Genomic DNA, 20712 nt, shown 5'->3' on the forward strand with positions numbered 1-20712 from the left:
TATAGTTCTTTGAACCAAATACATTAGAATTGTGATTTTGCAATCTGGGAGTTATCCGGCCTTCTATTCCTGGATTTATCCTACTTTATATTCCTGGTCTCAAGTTACTATATGTTAATTGGATATTTTCCATTGTCTAGTGCTTTTAACTACACTTTTTCAAACTACATTTAGAGAATTATGGTCAATTTCTCGGTTTACAAATCCTTTGCGCTAACCAACTATTCCATGATGCCTCCCTGGTTAGCGAAAGAGATTTGTAGTAAGATCGCAAGTCTGTCGTAGGTTCAATCCTCACCACTGGGAAGAAGAAATTGGGGCTATACTTCACAAGCGACCCTTGTGTTTTACCGTTTCGGCGTAATAGAAAAATATGTTCTCATAGTACTTAATTAGCACTGCACTGTGCATTTTTCACTTAAAAGTTCCTGTTCTGTGAAATAATATAAACTTCCTTACATTACGTACCATAGCTACTTTCCTGCATCAAAATCCATGTTGTAAACATGCAGTATTGCCAGGTCAAACTTTGGTTTTTAACGTGGATATATATATGGGAATTTACACTAGAATTCAACTTTCTTTATTTCGTGTTTTCATACGTACTTATGATTTTCATTTTATTTTTGAATATTGAAGTTTTAATAACTGTAAATTATTTTTTCGTTAATATAAATTGTTTTTCTTCAATTTCTTTTGGAAATATATGTTGTTTCTTTATTTCATTGTTCAAGGTTGTCCTAGCTTTGTGCTATAAGGGAGACCCTGACTTCACTTGTCTCCCTTATTGCACAACGTGAGGACAAACTTGCATTGTGAGTTGTGATGTCACTCGAGGAATGCCTATGTTGTTAGGTCCGTTTGGTTTGGTATTAGCATAAATACACTGTAAATGTATTATTTATGCTAAGATATCTAAAGCCAACAAGCCTAACGTAACAAGTAAGTCATTTAGCCTTATATCTGCATGTAAGCTCAATATGTTTAATTTATAATGGGAGATTTCTCCAACTTATTACTATGTCTTTTCCATTTCCAATTGATTCCTCACCATAAATCCTAGATATCTGCAATCCTTGCTTCATACCCTTTCCAACGATGTATCATACATATTTCTATTACAAAGGGTCGATTCGACATCCTTTCCGAAATTGGTCCCTGAAAACAAGTTAAAGATATGCTCTCACAAAACTTGATATTTGGTTAAATGTACTAGACAATGAATATTAATGTTCAATTAACTTGTATGCTAATGTAGAACTATTGTCACTAACGTTCAGAGATTTAATGTAATATCTTACAAAAAATTTCCTTTTTTTTTTTTTCTTACATTTTTCCTGCATTATAAGTTGTTTGGCCACAGAACCCTGAAGATGTATGATAGTACTTCCCCTTAATATGTTATTGTTAGGGATTAGAGACTTGAATCTGTTTTTTTCTTACTAAGCCCTTAAAATATATATAATATATTATTGCAAACATTATCATTGCAGATTAGGGAATGATAAATATACTTCAAAAAAACATAATAATCTAGAATAATTTTTGAGTTGTTCTTGTGTGGATTCTTGCATGTAACATTTCGGTTAGCATTTATGATTACAATGTATAATGTATACAGCATGAAAGGTATGTCAAGTTACAGCACGAAATACATTAGGCAGGGTCCAGGTTGATATGGTATTTTTCGAAGTAGTCCTCATGGAGTTGAATACACTTGACCCAAAGTGTCTGCCAGTCCTGGAAGACAAGCTGGAACCCATCTTTTGACATTGTCTTCAGAACGGCTATTAATGAGTTGAAACGCTTGCCCTGCAGCTCCGATTTCAGACAAGGGGGAAAACAAAAGTCACATGGAGCAAGATCCGGGCTGTGTGGAGGGTGCAGGATGTATCGAGCCAGATATTGGGCAACAATGTTGGAAACGTGAAGGTGTGCATTATCCTGGTGTAGATGTGTTCAGCCAGGGTCTTCAAAACTGTGATGCAATACTGCCCAGTAAATGTGGTCTACCACATCATGTTGGTAGACCATTCCACGTTAGTCAAAGAAGGAAATCACCATTACCTTATTCACCGACGGAACAGCTTTGCCATCGGAGAACTTGGCGATTTCCAAACTGTGCTCGCCTGTTTGCTTTTCAGATCGTAGTGGTGAAGCAAACTATCGTCACCATTCATGGTGGAATTCAGGTAGGCCTCGCCATGCTCTGCTACCAGACGCTGAAGCTCCCGACACACCTTCACTCTCACCTGCTTCTGTTCAGGCATTAGCAATCTCGGCACCCATCTTGCACATACGCGTCTCATGTGCAAGCGATCGTGCATAATGGTGAATGCACTACTATGGGAAATGTGTAACACGTCCGCCAGTTTATCTATTGTTATTCGGCGATCTTGCCGAACAATGATAACAGCTGTGTTAACCATGATCTTGTTCACTACATTTCCGGAGCACCTGGACTGACTGCCGTGCTCTGTGGTCGAAACATGTCCCCCCTCAAACAGTTTGAGCCACCAAGATGCGGTTTATTGTGGAAGGACATCTTCACTGTATGCCTGCTGCAACATTTCGTATGCTTCCGTGGCGGATTTCTGCAGATGAACGCAAAATTTCAAAGCCACGTACTGCACCTCACAAACCAACTTCTGACCATTTGTGTTTTCATTGCACAGTGTTGCCAGATGCATGCACATACACGCTTGCAATTTTATCTGCCAATTCCATGAGACAAGTTCTTCTCACGCAAATTTGTTTCACTGCTGCATGTTCACTGTGTGATAAAAAAAAAATCATTCACTCGTTTTTGACTAGCCTTCGTATTCTTCCATACAGGTGCTATATAATGTATAACGTATGTATTTAAGCAGCACCATTTTGTACCTAAAACCTTTTTTATAGGAAACATTATTCCTCTCGGTTGAATAGTTATCAGCTTTTAAAAATGTGAATTGATATGTTGTTTACATCTCACTCAGCCGCCATTACATCTACACTTGTGACCTAAAGGTCGCTTCTGATTGGTTATGCTACGTAAATAGGACTGTTCTACTTGAGAAATGCATAAGATTTTCACTTGACAGGATAACATTTTGGTCACGGCATAAATCAATAAATATTTTGAGCAAAGTGTGAGGGCCAGTTTCATTGTAAACACTACTCAGTTACTGAAATTTCTTCTGGATTGATCATCTTGATGATTATCATTGAAAAATTTCAGACTAGAGAACAGTTTATGCAATCATGATCTCGCCATCACATATTCCGGTTTTGAGTTGCAGACCAAGCATCACTGTCGTTGCAAGTCTCATCAATTTCATGTATAGCCATCCTATGAGCATAAAAGTGACATAACGGCAAATGTTTTATTTAGAACAATTACAAATTACACTGTGAGTTTATCATTTTAAATGCAATAAATTTAACGGTAAAATACAACTTGAAACTGGGAAACTATATTAATAATTTTAGTCTTCTATGCACACAGAGTAAAGTACATATTCACAAAAAAATGTTGTTTGGAGCCTCTACTTCACTAGGCATTGCAATTTTCCATATCCAACCAATATTCTTCATTTTCCCTTGGATCACCACTGTATATAGTTTATACATGTAAATGTACGTGATATCTTTTTATGGAAACCTATAAAAATACCACATAAAGTTCAATTGTCGTAGTTGTAGTAAATTGAAAAAAGAAATGCAATTTTCTCATGCAAAATATCACAGCACTCCGAATCAATACATTCACACAAATTATGTTTTTCCCTGATGTTAAGAGTGGTGTGCGCTACTGTCTCTCGACCAAGTTCCCTCCCTGCGGTGGTAGCCTTCGCGTCCACACCAGGTGCGGATCCACGGGGAGGGCGATAGGGGTGATCGCCCCTCCCAACTGTCTGGTGTTAGGGAATATTATTACGCTTAATATTTTTGAAGACTCAAATGCTCTGTGTTTTGTTTAGCAGGCTTGAGAATATTTTTTGTTTGATATCAATCCACTTGATGCGCTTGCTAGGCTAATCGGAAATGGACCTACAGTTTAAATTTGGATCCGAGTCACTGTGCAACATTTTTCCAATGGTGATTGGGCCCAGGAACTCTTGATAAAAGGTTTTTGTTTTATATTTTTAGTGACTTTTTTCAAATCTCCAGATCGTTCAGTTGACCGTAACAATGGAAGGAAGTGATAACAACATACAACAATAACCACCTATTCCAGAGCCCTGCACCCCTATATTTGCAAAACAGTCATCTCTAGGATATGCTTCCTGTTCACAGTACCATATAATGTTTACATAAAACATTGCGTGTAGGTTAGAATTGTTTTTGGTGAGGTCAGGTATGTGACTGAAAATCGCCCCTCCCAACTGTAACTTCTGGATCCGCCACTGGTCCACATACAAGAACAAATCAAAAACTTCACATTTATCATCATAAGTCTATGGTGCAGGAATTTTGGGCCACCCTGTTAATTAATAAAACATCCACATATTCTCAAGAATCTTTATGTTGGTATTCAATCTTCATTGTTCACCCCCCTGAAGTTGGTTCGCTTAAAGGTTGTTTTTTTTGTGTTTTTTTCCTGTGCCATAGAATATACCAGAGGGATTGGGTAACTTCCTTATGTTCTTCCTACTTAAAAGATTATGTGATTAACTGCACAAGTATTTTCAGGGTCTTAATGTAAAATTGACAGCCGATTTGATAAGTTTTTAAATTGCCAACCTCTGTGGCGTGTGGTTACACAGTGCTCTATGATTCATAAGAAAAGTGAAGTAAAATATACAAAATCGATCAAGTTTTTAAATAAATTTTTGTACTACATTATTTTCATTTTACATATTCTCATGGGAAGTGAAGTCACACACATTGGAACATAAATTGTGTATTAAACATACCTTTTATTATATAAAAGGTGCAGGATTGAGGGAAGTGAAGTAATCTTGGTTTTGGAGGCAAAGTATATCATGGGGGTTCCCACTGACATTGAATATCTTGGAAAAGTTAAATAAATCACATGTTCTCTTGTGAAGTTTAGAAAATGAAAAAATAATTTATTATTTCACCACTTTCTTGGATGGAGGACATTTCAAAATGTTTTTATGCATCATGTTGAAGAAGTCTGATGGTTTTCAGTCATCAATAACTTCAAAATCTGTTGAAAATAGTAACTAATTAGATAACTCTAGTAGTCGAACCAATGCTGAAGATGTGTTTATTGAGAAAAATGAAAGGTTCATCGTAATATGTACCATGGGTTATCAAGACAGTACAGCAACCTCTGATACCACAGACAAAGAACTATACAGGGTGACTGGTAATTAGATGTATTCCCTGAAAGGGGTTAAAGTAGAGACAATTTGCAATAAATTTGACCATATGATACCCCATCCAAAAATTAGTAGTTTTCGAGATAATCGAGTTTCTATTGTTTTTTTCTAAAAATGACAATTTTCCACATAAAAAGATGAATTGAGAAAAAACAGATAATTGTAGGGAACTTATTTAAGCGTTTTCTGATAGCTAACAAACAAGTGGTTCGTTTTAAAAAAAGTTTTTTCCAAATAACAATCACATGTAAGTACCGGGTGGGTCTAAACTTACAAGTGATGATAAAAAAATGCACTCTTAGTTTACTTGGCAACGTATTAATAACAAAAATGGTATGACACGAAGCGTACAAATTACTTAAATTACTTCCTTGAGTCATCAGCTATCCAACAAGGTACAAATGTTGCTAACATTTACATTTGTGTACAAGAAATAATACTTCATTCATCTTCATGTGTATGGAATCAATGAACAATACAATTAAAGAACATTGCACGTCTTGCTCAAAGTGGGCACCTCCGTTACGAATGCAGGCACGTAAGTTTTTACGGACATTTGTTCTCTTAACTCGTGATGTGATGGTGGCCTTGACGTGTTGACCAGCTGTTAAGATCCTCTCCCTGAACTCTTCTTGCGAGTTTACCGGTGCCTTGTCATGTGGCTCCAAATGTAAAAGTTGCAAGGCGTCAAATCGATCGGGGGATCGAGCTGGGCAGTCATCATGCTGATAAATCATGTCACGTCTTGTAGCTAGAGGCACATCCTCCAACAACATTGCCATCCCGTTCCGCAAAAAATGTTCATAAGTGATGCCATTTAAGATTTGGGGCAGGAAAAATGGCTCGATGAAATGATTGTTGATTACGCCCATCCATACTTCTGCCTGGGCGTGCGACAGTGGCTGGATGAAAAGTACCCAAAGAAATGGATTGGCCGAGGCGGACCGATTCCCTGCCAGCTCGATCCCCCGATTTGACGCCTTGCGACTTTTACATTTGGAGCCACATGACAAGGCACCGGTAAACTCGCAAGAAGAGTTCAGGGAGAGGATCTTAACAGCTGGTCAACACGTCAAGGCCACCATCACATCACGAGTTAAGAGAACAAATGTCCGTAAAAACTTACGTGCCTGCATTCGTAACGGAGGTGCCCACTTTGAGCAAGACGTGCAATGTTCTTTAATTGTATTGTTCATTGATTCCATACACATGAAGATGAATGAAGTATTATTTCTTGTACACAAATGTAAATGTTAGCAACATTTGTACCTTGTTGGATAGCTGATGACTCAAGGAAGTAATTTAAGTAATTTGTACGCTTCGTGTCATACCATTTTTGTTATTAATACGTTGCCAAGTAAACTAAGAGTGCATTTTTTTATCATCACTTGTAAGTTTAGACCCACCCGGTACTTACATGTGATTGTTATTTGGAAAAAACTTTTTTTAAAACGAACCACTTGTTTGTTAGCTATCAGAAAATGCTTAAATAAGTTCCCTACAATTATCTGTTTTTTCTCAATTCATCTTTTTATGTGGAAAATTGTCATTTTTAGAAAAAACAATAGAAACTCGATTATCTCGAAAACTACTAATTTTCGGACGGGGTATCATATGGTCAAATTTATTGCAAATTGTCTCTACTTTAACCCCTTTCAGGGAATACATCTAATTACCAGTCACCCTGTATATATAGTCCATTGTCTGTAGTGATACTGGTAATCCTGGATTCGAATCTTAATTTTTTTTGCAACATATTGAAATTTGCCTATTATGTTTAGTTTAGGCTAGTATGTGGGACATGGGCCACTTGATTCATAAGCAAAATACATACACTCTATTTCAGTCTCAAGTGGTTGTTTTCACATTTCTGGAATAAAAACTGCTAATTCCAAGAAATCTCAAGCTCTAATAGTGCCGAGAACATTGGTAATGAACTGCTTTTAAATATGATCATTTGGCAGGGTGCGAAATCCCAGGAGGGCGGGAGGGAATTCCCTCACCAAGGATCTTCTCCTGAAATTTCCCCCACCGAACTTTTCCAGGGGGGGGGGAGAGTTTTTGTTTTAACAATGAACATAAACAATTAGTTTGTGATTAGAATATACTTGACTGGAATAATATCGATAACATAACTGACAACAAAGAGCCTCATCTCTTAGGAAACTCAATCCAGCCAGCAATCCCCAGAACACACAAAATTGAACCGACTTATTTCTTCTCCATTTCTCATCGCGTTTCGTTAGCAACGACAAAATATATATATTAATAAAACACGTAATTGCACTTACATGTTCATTTTATAGTACAGGACACTATTATCATGTCTTATTTTTGGCCCTCCTCCCTTACGCAAATCATTGTTCATAGCATCAGTAGTACAACAAAATCTTCAATTTGCAATTACATTTTGAATGAAATACAGTATATAATATATTGTATATTTTATAATATAATTTGATTATTTAATAATTGACACATATTTAATGGCATTATACATATGTGTGTGTATGATGTATATCTGTCTGTTTGTCTGCTCCTTCCCCCCCCCATACCAATCTGCAGTGATTTTGCACCCTGTCATTTGGAATTTCCCAAAATTGGAATTGGGACAGGAATCTTACACTTCTTGCTCTAGGAACGACCCCTTGCTGGAATCGTATCAGTAGACAAAATAATTGTTTAAGAATTGTGTGATGTGAAAATGTAAATTTCTTATGCAATAATTATAGATGGTGTTAAAGGCGGAGCTACTGCGGAGCATGCACACTCGTCTGGTCCCCCCTCGAACATCCGGTTATGCTTACAGTGCTATGGATGCTAATATGAAAGGGCAAAGTGAAGATTATTTTATGAGGAAATAGGGGGTCAGCTGTGTAGCATATGGTTGCACAGTTTGATCGGAAACAAATTTATTGAATCACTTCGTAGGTTTCTGAAGGACGTAGAGAGACGAAACCTGTTGATACAAGCAAAACGAAAAAAGGATTGGTACCCGGAAAGGATCTGTACGACTTGCATTTTGTTACAAGCATGTTGATCGTTTATCTGTGTATTGTGTTGTGGTGAAAAGCATGCCTCTTAGTGAAGTTTCAAACCGAAGAGACACGCGACAGCAGTGGCTCGTACCAAAGTGACGTGCAAGCGACACAGGCCCATTTAGTCTATAAATAAGCGTTTACCGTTCATGGGAAATCAAGTTCAGCTAGCAGAATACACACCATTGGGAATCTGAGCGACACGTGCACCTTGTAGTGTCGCTTCGGTTCAATCACTGAGAATTCGCTTTTAAGTGGCACGGAGATTACACACCGAAGCGACAAGCAACAGCCCCTTTACTCTAAAGGAAACAATTCACCTTGCATAAGAGTACAACAGACCGAGGCGACACGATGCATGGTACTGGGAAAACAACAGTCCAGTCCAAGCGACACATGCATTTTCTCGTGGAGAATTGGTTCGAAAGGAAGCTTTTAGACTGCAGCGATACGTGTCTCTTGGAAACCAACATTAAAAAATAAACAACACCTTCCGAATTAAAGCGACACGACAAATTGCAGATGTCGCTTGTCGCTCGGACTGGGCCGTTTTATCAATACCGTTGATTGTGTTGCCCCGGCCTGTTATTTGCGCAAGCATGACTGGTGAATGGTTTGCTTTAGATCGAATGCTTCTTCTATTGCTTGTCTCTTCAGTCTGAAAACTCCCATGTTGTTTGAAGTAAATTCGTGCAAGTGAAAGTGATATGCCATATCATAGGTTTTCCCTAAATCCCTCAGGCGGAAATGCGACTTTGAAAGCATATATATTTACTAGAATTTTTTGAGGCGGGATCTGAATGGGAATTTTTCAAAATCCTGGCATATCCCAGACCAAGTCGGAAAAATTAGCGGAATGTTCAAAATTTACAGACACTATGGAAATCTCGAACTCTACACGGTGTTTTCCCATGGCTCTTACATTTCTGGAATAAAAATTAACAATTTCACAGAAGTTTCGAACATTTGCAAAGCAGAAAAACTTCCTGAATTACCCACTTTTCATTATCATTTGGAATATCCCGACTATGGGTGTGCTGTGCGGGATCCCTTAAAGTCAGGACCGGTATCGGGAAAAATAATTCCCGTCCTGATCCTGACTTTAGGAAATGACTTGCCGACTCTTCGGAATCCCGAGAGATGACCGAACGGTCATTTTAAAAGTGGCTAATTTTCGACGTTTTCTGCATTGTAAGTATCTGGAACTTATCGGAAATTGTTAGTTTTAATTCCAGAAATGCAAAAACAATCACTTAAGGTGAAAATAACGTGTAGAATTCGAGATTTCCAGAGCTTCGGGAAATTTTGAACATATCCCGTGTTGGGATTTTAAAAATGTTCCCGTCCCGAACAAAAGAATTCTGTCCCCCCTACATTTCGAGATGGCGATCAGTCGAGAAATTCCAAATGGTCTTGTAGGTCGTATAATCTGTGGTTTCATATCTCCCTTCGTCTCCTTTATTGTACAACGCTAGACCAACATCGTGTTCTGACGTCATATAAGAAACTTCCAAGGTAACTTAATATATATCTACTTTGATATGGTTCTTAACATAAATTCAGAGAAAATATATTATTTATGCTAAGAGAACTAAACCTAACAAGTCTAACCTTATAAGTTATGAATTTAGTGTAACAATTTCTAATGACGTCAGAACGAAAATTGCTCTCTCATTGTGCGATAAGGGAATACCCTTCTCTTCCATACTTCATACTTGTTTTCTGTACACTGTGGTGTTTGGAGACCCGTGTTTTTTCTTCATGTTGTTGTTTTGCATGCATTTCTCAAGTTACGGGTGTTAATCATCTTTAAAGGTAAAATAATAAGAGTAAAAATGTCATTAGAAATGTATATTCCGTAAAATGTGGGGAAATTTTGCAAAATATATACACCAGTTGAAAGGTGAAAAAAGTTATGAATTTGGGTTGATCGAGCATTGTTTCAACTCTTAGTAAACCCGTCCAGTTCAGTGATCTTTTTGACTGTCTTTACTATCACGTGTAGTTTGTCACAAAGTCTAACATTGAGTTGTTTATTTGGTGTCTGCACCTTTTTGCACTACGTTCTGGAAGGGTGTACAGTGTGGTGTAGGTTCACGTGGTACACACAAAGCCTAGAGAACATCATCTTTCATAGAAGGAAGCTGTGGTAATGTCTGCCTTGCAATCGATAGTGTGTGGAAACTCATAGTGGTTTGGATTCCGGTAACGGTTTCAATTGTTCAATGATTTTGTGTCTCATAGGAGTACCAGTTAGATATGCCGGAGACACATTTAACTCGTTTATTTTCAAATAAAAATGGTAACATTATCGTATGGGTAAAACGGATTCCTTCAAATTTCCTTCAAATTTACAGGAGAAAGTACTTACGGAAATCATTTTCTTGAGCGTTTTGGAAGTTCCTGAATGTAGATTTGATCCATTTTAATGTGAATGCGTGTTGTTTTCTGCGAAAATCTCTGTCCGACACGCTGTTTCTGCTCACGCCATTTGCTTTTTGCATGAGAGTGCAATGTTCCGTGTGTTAAGACGATGCAACCCCGAAGCCAGTGTTTCAGCCTCGCCGTGTTTTCACTAGAACCACCTGTCGAGTTCGGAACAAGCCATTTTCCCCGAATGGGTGTCAGTTATCGCACAACATTGTAGCAACATTGTGTTCCGACGTCACAGGAGAGAGCTGTTTTTACAATTTTTCTTTGTATTTATGCTAATGGAACCTAACCTAACAGGCCTAACCTAACCACGTAGGCATTCCTCGTCTGACGTCAATATTGAAGGTTGCAAGGAAGAGAATTAACGAATTACGAAAGAAAGATTGTTCCGACCCGAATTGGTGTCACTTATCGCACAACACTGTAGCAACATTGTGTTCTGACGTAACAGGAAAGATCTTTTTCATGTTAGGCAATACAAGCTAACGCGTCTCTTGGCGAAAATAATAATTTTTCTTTGTATCTATGCTAATGGAACCTAACCTAACCACGTAGGCATTCCTCGTCTGACGTCAATATTCAAGGTTGCAAGAGAGTTGTGCGTAAAGGAAGACCATTAACGAATTGCGAAAGAAAGATGGTTCCGAATTGCGAAAGAAAGATGGTTCCGAATTGCGAAAGAAAAATGGTTCCGAATTGCTGTGTATGGACAATGAACGTGGTAAATCGCAAGGTTATTTTACAAGTTCTACACGTAAATGCGACGTATTAGCATAATTTCAAATAGGGACACGAAAGTAGATATTTTCCGGTGAACACTGCATAAATCGACAAAACACTCTCAGAACGCCCCCTAAACCAGTATGCTATCATGGCCATAATGTGTTACAGATTCGAAACAACAAGTAAGAGTAAGTACTCGTAAATAGAGAAAATAAACATTATCTTAGTTAGAAATGCATTATTTCGCCTTAAGAAATGTTCCGCAACGCGTTAGCAATGTAAAGAAGTCCAAAATATATGATTCGTAGGTGTTTCACCCATACGATAATAGTACCATAAAAATCATTTCTACTTACCTCATATGCATAGCGGAACATTTTTCAAGTTGGGATCACTTTTTTTTCCATGAAAAAAGCTTTATTTTTAACATTATAATTATTTGTCGTTGCTAATTCGGAGGGCAAATCTTGACTCACGTTGTCTGTCGTCAGCTGATGTTCAGTGTTTCCAAACCTATGAACCTATAAATGCCACACAAGCTATTCACGAAACGTTTTGAATCAAAAATTGTTCCACGAACCATTCATGGAAGGTTCAGTTAGGTTACAAAAATTTAGAAAAAAAAATTTAACTTTTGTGCACATATAGAGCCACTTCCCATCCTGTGCAATGTGTAGCTTACATATACTAGAACATTTAGGACATTCTTCCTTCACGATTCCATGTTCAATTAAAAAAATCTTGTGGGTCTTCAATATCCGGGAACATTTTCACAACGCAACCTTGACACATCATCCTGTCAAACTACCGCGTGGTTGCTGCACTGACTGGGGGTTACATAACCGAACGCACAGAACATTTGATTCACGTAGTCGACGGCAATGGTAGCACGAGCTATCGTGAAACGGAGATGCATGAATGACGAAAAATACCTTATTTACAGACCAAATAAGTTGCACAATTCGGAAAAACATTTTTCTCGGCTTCAGAAAGTCCACAAGAACTGAATTCCGTAAGTACTTTTTCATCTTTTCTGCTGTAAATTTCAAGAAATGTGTTTCCGGCTTATGTAATCGTTACCGAAGACCCAAGTATCGCAGAATTGTGGCAATGATTGTTACAGTAAATTTTAATCTTCATGAAAGTAATAAGCACCGTTTGAATTTCCGAAAAGTGTTATTTATGGTGGAAAAAATTTAAGCATCTGCATTTCCCATGGGTCTGGTGCAGGGCACATCCAGCTGCTAACAGTCACTAAAACTACAGTCCGCCAGAATTAACTTGAGAGAAATGGCCGCTCTGCGAGTTACGCAACTGCGCTGTAGCCATTTCGAGCGCAGTTGCATAACTCACAGAGTGGCCATTTCTCTCAAATTAATTCTGCCAGACTGTAATGGATGATGATATTCAGCGAACAACTTTCCATACAAAGCATGTCCACTGCCATGATTCCGGCAAATGTTTCTGAGCGTGTTGGGAACATGTTTGATAAGCATTGCAAAAAAAAAAAAAGGTAAAGTGTTCCCCTGTGCATAGCACCACGCCATGAAGGCGTATAGGGGGTGTGGGGGTAACGCCCCACACTTTCTTGATCCGGTCGTGAGTGGGGGTGATGTGATCAGCATCACGCCCCTGACCGCCTTTACCCCCCAGGGTTTCCCCCAGGTACCCATGTTATTCGACGCTGGGTAGGCGCCGGGGCCGCTTCCACCGTTAGAAAAGTTCCCGGATTTGAACCGGCCGGGGATCGAACCCGGGACCTTGAGCATGGTAGTCAGATGCGTTACCGACTGAGCCACCGCGGCCACTTGATAAGCATTGCACTCCCAGCTTTTGTGACAGTGATTCAAGGTATAAATATAACGGTTATATGTCAAATGTAGTTTTTCACATTTTGCTAAGACTCGTAACAATAACCAGAGTTTCTAAAAAGATGCTATTTGCCACAAATAACGTTGTATAAAGCTCTGTTACATACGGAAAAAATACAGGACCATGGGGCCTGTTTCTCATGGAATTAGTCGGGCCTATCCGATAGTGCAGTGGCTAATGTTATCCCCTTGCAATCAAAGTGTCCAAAATTCGATTCCTGGTGGAGGGAATTTTTTAAACGAATTAAAAGCAAACTTTGTCTCGTGAAAATGATAATTTATAGAAGTGTTCCAAAGTACAAAATTGTGTACTATGTTTTTTAATGCTGCAACTTATCATTGTCACTTTTCGTATGTGTATTGAGACAAACATTGAAGAAATGCTGAAAAATGTATGCAAATATACGCATACTGTGAACACATCCACTGATTGATAAGCAGTATTTCAAATTTTCTGTGAACATTATTAGAGATCGTCCAGCAACCACACGTGTTGCAAAGCATGCAGATGTAAATAGTAACACAAAAGTTGTATAACGCTAGCCATAAACAGTACTTGCCTTTCAAATATGATTCCTATTTCACCCCGCATTGGAAAAATCACGCCACCTTAACCACCGAAGAAACTGAATGAAGGTATGATGTTCTCACACAATTAATACATAAATAATGGCACACATACATACGCAACACATTAATTCACCAAAGGGAAACTTCATTTGAATATATACTTAAACATCAGGTCATTCCCATGCACGCAGCATTTTCCCTCGCTTCTTGCTTGCAATGGCTTTCAGGCCCTTGCCATTTTGGCCAGATTTCCCATCATGCTCTGCGCTACTGACGTCACATTGAATATCATCCATTGCTAGGAGCTCTAAACCTGGTACTCCTAACCTACAATTCTGCCTAGTTCTCATGTTTATTGGACATAGAATTGTATTCAGAACTATGGAACAACTTAAGATATCCGGACCCCTCTCAGATTTTCTTTATATTTGGCATACTCACTAATTGAGGCCTCCTAATCACGAATCTGAATTTAAAATTTGTCGGAAACATCTAGAAATTGCAAAACAAGCGAAAATAAGGTGTTAGTTTTCAGAATGGAAACTGTCGATTTTCTCATTTTTTTTTTCTTTCACAACGAAATATATATATTCCTGATACTACCACGACACCAAATTTTAACTATGTTTGACTAACCTAACCACGTGCCAATGGTTCGTGGGGCTAGCGTCAATGGTTCGCAATTTCCAATTTCTAGATCCTGATACTACCACGACACCAAATTTTAACTATCTTTGCCTAACCTAACCATGCGCCAATGGTTCGTGGGGCTAGCGTCAATGGTTCGTAATTTCTAGACGTGACCGACAAATTTTAACTTCAGATTCGTGATTAGGAGTAGGGATGGCCAAACGGATCCGGATCTGAGAGTTCCGGGTCTGAAAGTTTCGGATCCGATTCTGGAACTATCTCAATCCCATTATAATATTACCACACCTTAAAAGGAATTATGATCTTCGATTACAAAGAAATATTTCATTAGTTAGTCCTACAATAATTTTTTTCAAGTGTTGTTCCTAAAATACTTTCCTAACATTCGTGCACAAAAATAATCTTACTTGTTTAACATAAAATGTCAGAGGTGATTTTGTAAATGCCATTGAAACGAATATGTATTCATTCGAATGTATTGGAAATGAAAACACACATAAATGTGAGACATTCCATTCCAGGATGAAACCTTTAACACACATAAGAATATAGAAATGTTATACAAAATTTATACAATTGTTCTACAGTTACAGCTTAAAATAAAACATTATAATATATGCAGTGTTATATAACTACAAAGTGTAAGACTAACAAGGGAGGTTATCTAAGTGTCCCCCTCCGATTTCCACGAAACTTGGCAGGCGTATAGTAGGGCCCAAAGGAAGAAATACGTGATTTTTTGTTTCAGCTAATAAACAGTTTTAGGGTTAAAACCCCCTCAAATGTCAAGATGAGGACAAATTGAAGTGAGGATCTGACCCCTGTGTCCCTCCGATTTCCATGAAACTTGGCAGGTGTATAGTGGGGCCCAATGGAAAAAATATTTTTTTTTTTTGTTTCAGCTAAAAAACGGTTTAGGGGGCAAAATCCCCTCAAATGTCAAGATGAGGACAAATTGAAGTGAGGATCTGACCCCTGAGTCCCCCTCCGTTTTCCATGATACTTGGCAGGTGTATGATGGGGCCCAATGGAAGAAATACGTGTTCTTTTTGTTTCAGCTAAAAAAAAATGTTTGGGGGGCAAAACCCCTTCAAATGTCAAGATGACGACAAATTGAAGTGAGGATCTGACCCCTGTGCCCCCCTCCGTTTTCCATGATACTTGGCAGGTGTGTGTATAAACGGGCCCAAAGGAAGAAATACGTGTTTTTTTTGTTTCAGCTAAAAAACGGTTTTAGGGGGAAAAAACCCTCAAATGTCATGATGAGGACAAATTGAAGTGAGGATCTGACCCCTGTGTCCCCCTCCGATTTCCATGATACTTGGCAGGTGTGTGCATAAACGGGCCCAAAGGAAGAAATACGTGTTTCTTTGGTTTCAGCTAAAAAACGGTTTTAGGGTTAAAACCCCCCTCAAATGTCAAGATGAGGACAAATTGTAGTGGGGATCTGACCCCTGTGTTCCCCTCCGATTTCCATGAAACTTGGCAGGTGTATGATGGGGCCCAATGGAAGAAATACGTGTTTTTTTTGTTTCAGCTAAAAAACGGTTTTAGGGGGGAAAAACCCTCAAATGTCATGATGAGGACAAATTGAAGTGGGGATCTGACCCCTGTGTCCCCCTCCGAATTCCATGAAACTTGCCAGGTGTGTGTATAAACGGGCCCAAATGAAGAACTAAGTGTTTTTTTTGTTTCGGCTAAAAATCTGTTCTAGGGGGCAACCTACCCTCAAATGTCAAGATGAGGACAAATTGAAGTGGGGATCTGACCCCTGTGTTCCCCTCCGATTTCCATGAAACGTGGCAGGCGTATAGAGGGGCCCAAAGGAAGAAATACTTGTTTTTTTTTTGTTTCGGCAAAACCCACTCAATTGTCAAGTAAAGTACAGTAAAAAAAAAGTAAAGTGCTCCCCTGTGCATAGCACCATGCCATGAAGACGTATAGGGGGTGTGGGGGTAACGCCCCACACTTTCTTGATCCGGTCATGAGTGGGGGTGATGTGATCAGCATCACGCCCCTAACCGCCTTTACCCTCCAGGGTTTCCCCCAGGTACCCATGTTATTCGACGCTGGGTGGGCGCCGGGGTCGCTTCCAACCTTAGAAAAGTTCCCGGATTTGAACTGGCCGGGGATCGAACCCGGGACCTTGAGCATGGTAGTCAGACGCGTTACCGACTGAGCCACCGCTCAAATTGAAGTGGGGATCTGACCCCTGTGTCCCCCTCCGATTTCCATGAAACTTGCCAGGTGTGTGTATAAACGTGGATCCGGATCCAGATCCGTAACTTCTGGATCCGGATTTTTCAGATCCGGATCCGTTTGGCCATCCCTAAACTGGATCCGGACTGGAAATTTCGGATCCGGATCCAGGTCTGAAAGTTTCAGATCTGGATCCGGATCCGATTCCGGAACTATCTCAATCCCATTATAATATTACCACACCTTAGAAGGAATTATGATACTTCGATTACAAAGAAATATTTCATTAGTTAGTCCTACAATATTTTTTTTTCAAGTGTTGTTCCTAAGATACATTGCTACGCATCGGCTAACACACTCGTGCACAAAAATAATCTTACTTGTTTAACATAAAATGTCAGAGGTGATTTTGTAAATGCCATTGAAACGAATATGTATTCATTCGAATGTATTGGAAATGGAAACACACATAAATGTGAGACATTCCATTCCAGGATGAAACCTTTAACACACATAAGAATATAGAAATGTTATACAAAATTTATACAATTGTTCTACAGTTACAGCTTAAAATAAAACATTATAATATATGCAGTGTTATATAACTACAAAGTGTAAGACTAACAAGGGAGGTTATCTAAGTGTCCCCCTCCGATTTCCACGAAACTTGGCAGGCGTATAGTAGGGCCCAAAGGAAGAAATACGTGTTTTTTTTTGTTTCAGCTAAAAAACGGTTTTACAAGGCAAAACCCACTCAATTGTCAAGATGAGGACAAATTGAAGTGGGGATCTGACCCCTGTGTCCCCCTCCGAATTCCATGAAACTTGCCAGGTGTGTGTATAAACGGGCCCAAATGAAGAACTAAGTGTTTTTTTTGTTTCGGCTAAAAATCTGTTCTAGGGGGCAACCTACCTTCAAATGTCAAGATGAGGACAAATTGAAGTGGGGATCTGACCCCTGTGTTCCCCTCCGATTTCCATGAAACGTGGCAGGCGTATAGAGGGGCCCAAAGGAAGAAATACATGTTTTTTGTTTCAGCTAACAACTGTTTTAGGGGCAAAATCCTCTCAAATGTCAAGATGAGGACAAATTGAAGTAAGGATCTGACCCCTGTGTCCCCCTCCGATTTTCATGAAACTTCGCAGGCGTATAGTGGGGCCCAAAGGAAGAAATACGCGTTTTTTTTTGTTTCAGCTAAGAAACTGTTTTAGGGCGCAAAACCTGCCTCAAATGTCAAGATGAGGACAAATTGACGTGGGGATCATCTGACCCCTGTGTCCCCCTCCGATTCCCAATGAATTTGATAGGTGTATAGAGAGGCCCTATGCCCCCTGTTTCTTCCTATGCCATATTTACGTGGTTTCGGGGTCAGATCCCCACTTCAATTTCTCCTCATCTTGACATTTGACGGGAGGGCTCTATACACCTGCCAAGTTTCATGGAAATCGGAGGGGGAGACTTAGACCTCCCTTGTAAGTGTATTAATTAATTACAAATCGCGGCGCACGCACGCACACACACCATATATATATATATATATATATATATATATATATGTGTGTATGTATATTACAGGTATATAGCACGTATATATGTGTATTAGCAGGTAACAATATGGTATAAGCCAGGGTGCGAAATTTCCGGTCGCCATTGGCGACCAAAAGTTTTGGGCTGGCGACTAAAATTTCGTTGTTTCAAATGTTTGTCAAACACGCTTCAAGACTTCACCTGTTGAGAGAAACGACAGAAGTTATAGAAGAAATTCTAAAACTGAGTGATATCCACACTATTAGGTGGTTAGCCAGGAAAGAACGTGCAATAAGAGCTCTCTTGCAATCATGGAAAGCTGTTGTGACCATCTTGAACAGGTGGCCCATAGAAGAGACAATGATGGCGCTAAAGCTAAGGATTTGCTGAAAAGTTTGAAGCAATTTAAATTTGTTAAGCGTCTCTCCTTCCTTTAGGATTTCTACGGGCAATTGAACCCTTTAAGCGTGGCACTACAAAATAAGAATCTTTTGATTTCATCTCTGAAAATAAGAATTGAACACTGTATTTCAGTTTTGGCTGACCTGGAATCTAATGTTGGACCAAGCGAACAAGATTTCTTGGACCATGTATCCATTTCAGGTAAGATCAGGGATGTGCAAGAGTTTCAGACTGTTAGAGGAAACTTAATTAACAATGCGAAGGTGTACATTACAGAAACATTGCCGTCTATGTCAACAGATGCGATTGCATCTCTGCATGTTTCGACACCTTGGGTTGGCCTCCCAAAGAAAATATTCTTCAGTTTGAGATAGATGAAATAAAGAAGCTCTACATATACTTGAACCCGAGCCTTTATAATGAGAAAATGGATGTTCTGTCAGCAGAGTGGACAGAATACAAACTTTTGTTTCCTTCTCCAACTTTGAATCAGACGCTGGAGAAGATCCACAGTGCGGAGTGTTCAGCAAGATTCCGCAATTTGCTCCAGATTTTGACATTTTGTGCTGTTCTACCAGTGAGCACAGCTTCATGTGAGGGAGGTTTCAACTGTCACAACAGACTCAAGACTACTTACAGGAACTCTCTGAAGACTGAGACACTGGATGATTTGCTCAGAGTTTTCGTAAACTGACCCCCCCCTCCCCCCCATCCTCACTGTCAGAGTTTGACCCAGCAGCTGCGATTGAAAAGTGGTACTTCAGTGCAGAACGACAGCTCTACACAAACATTAATTCCTAACTTGTTAATAATTGCTCATATTTTTATTATTTATCAATATAAAATAGTGGCGACCAAAGATTTTAGTCCGGCGACTGACTTCAAACTTGAAATTTCATGCCCTGGTATAAGCACATTCTTACTTTCGAAAGAAGCGCATGTGGGATGGCAAAATGGATCCGGATCCAAAAGTACCGGATCCGTATCCCAAAGTTTTGGATCCGGATCCGAAAGTTCTGGATCCGGATCCGAAAGTACCGGATCCGGATCCGAAAAATTTTTGGATCCGGAACCAACCGGATCCGGATCTGCCCGTCCCTAATTAGGAGGCCTCAATTAGTGAGTATGTCAAATATGAAGAAAATCGGAGAGGAGTCCGGTCATCTCAAGTCGTACCAGAACGATTCTACGAATGTTTACATCATTGTCTTGCTGCATGTGTGATAGTTTTTAAGAGACAAACCTATGGTTACAGAGTAATTCCAGTTGTTTGCTTGAATTTTAAAATGTCATAACTCGAAAGTAATGCATACGGGCGGCTCGCAGTTTGTTTTCAAGGGACAAATTTTTCTTATACATTAAACAGAGATCTCATGGTGAAGACTACATATTCTACAACAAATTATAAAATTAGGTGTTTTCAAGATACAGTAATTACCTTGTTGACATATCAACCTTCATGGCAGAGAGTATATCTCTCTTAGGGCCATACATTCAAATTAGTTTTGAGGGACAAATGTTTTTAGTCCGCTACTCTTTTTGTCGGGAACGTGAGAGTATTAGTAACTCATCAGGGCTTGCTGGGTAACAAGTAAAACAACACCAATATCTGAAATTATACACTGTTGTAGGTTCACATCTGCATTTTTCTATTATACAAGGTGGTGCAAAAGTCATCACCTGATTTTCTTAGCCTATAGCTTGGGTTTTAAATTAAACAAAGTAGGTTTCTTTGTATTAAACTTTTATTGATACCTGTAAGTTTTATGTCCTCAATTTTTAAAGATAACATCCAATAAATTACCACCATTCGAATTGATGCAAATTTGGGCTCTTTTTATTGCGTTTTCCATGGTGTTGGAAATCTGCAGGGAAATGTTTTCAATTTCATGCCGAATATTGTCGTTTAGTTGCTGTAACCTCTCTGACTTATTCACATAAACCAATGACTTCAAGTATCCCCGAAG

The 20712-nt window shown here is 39.1% G+C and overlaps 1 protein-coding gene across 3 annotated transcripts in view; it reads left to right on the top strand.

The window, feature by feature from the left end:
• Positions 1-10091: 10091 nt before the first annotated feature.
• Positions 10092-20712, top strand: part of LOC145981253 (RNA-binding protein 1-like) — a 37875-nt gene continuing 27254 nt past the window's right edge. For 2 of the 3 annotated variants that reach the window (XR_014440944.1, XM_083114406.1), the window contains exon 1: positions 10092-10183. The gene's annotated coding sequence lies outside the window, so the exon portion shown is untranslated. Of the gene's footprint in view, positions 10184-10495; positions 10518-20712 lie in introns of those variants that run through there. The other variant, XM_083114407.1, reaches the window with a different exon arrangement.

This window comes from Lepisma saccharinum, chromosome 29 (genome assembly GCF_977018435.1).
Source record: "Lepisma saccharinum chromosome 29, izLepSacc3.1, whole genome shotgun sequence".
In the NCBI taxonomy this organism is placed as follows: domain Eukaryota; kingdom Metazoa; phylum Arthropoda; class Insecta; order Zygentoma; family Lepismatidae; genus Lepisma; species Lepisma saccharinum.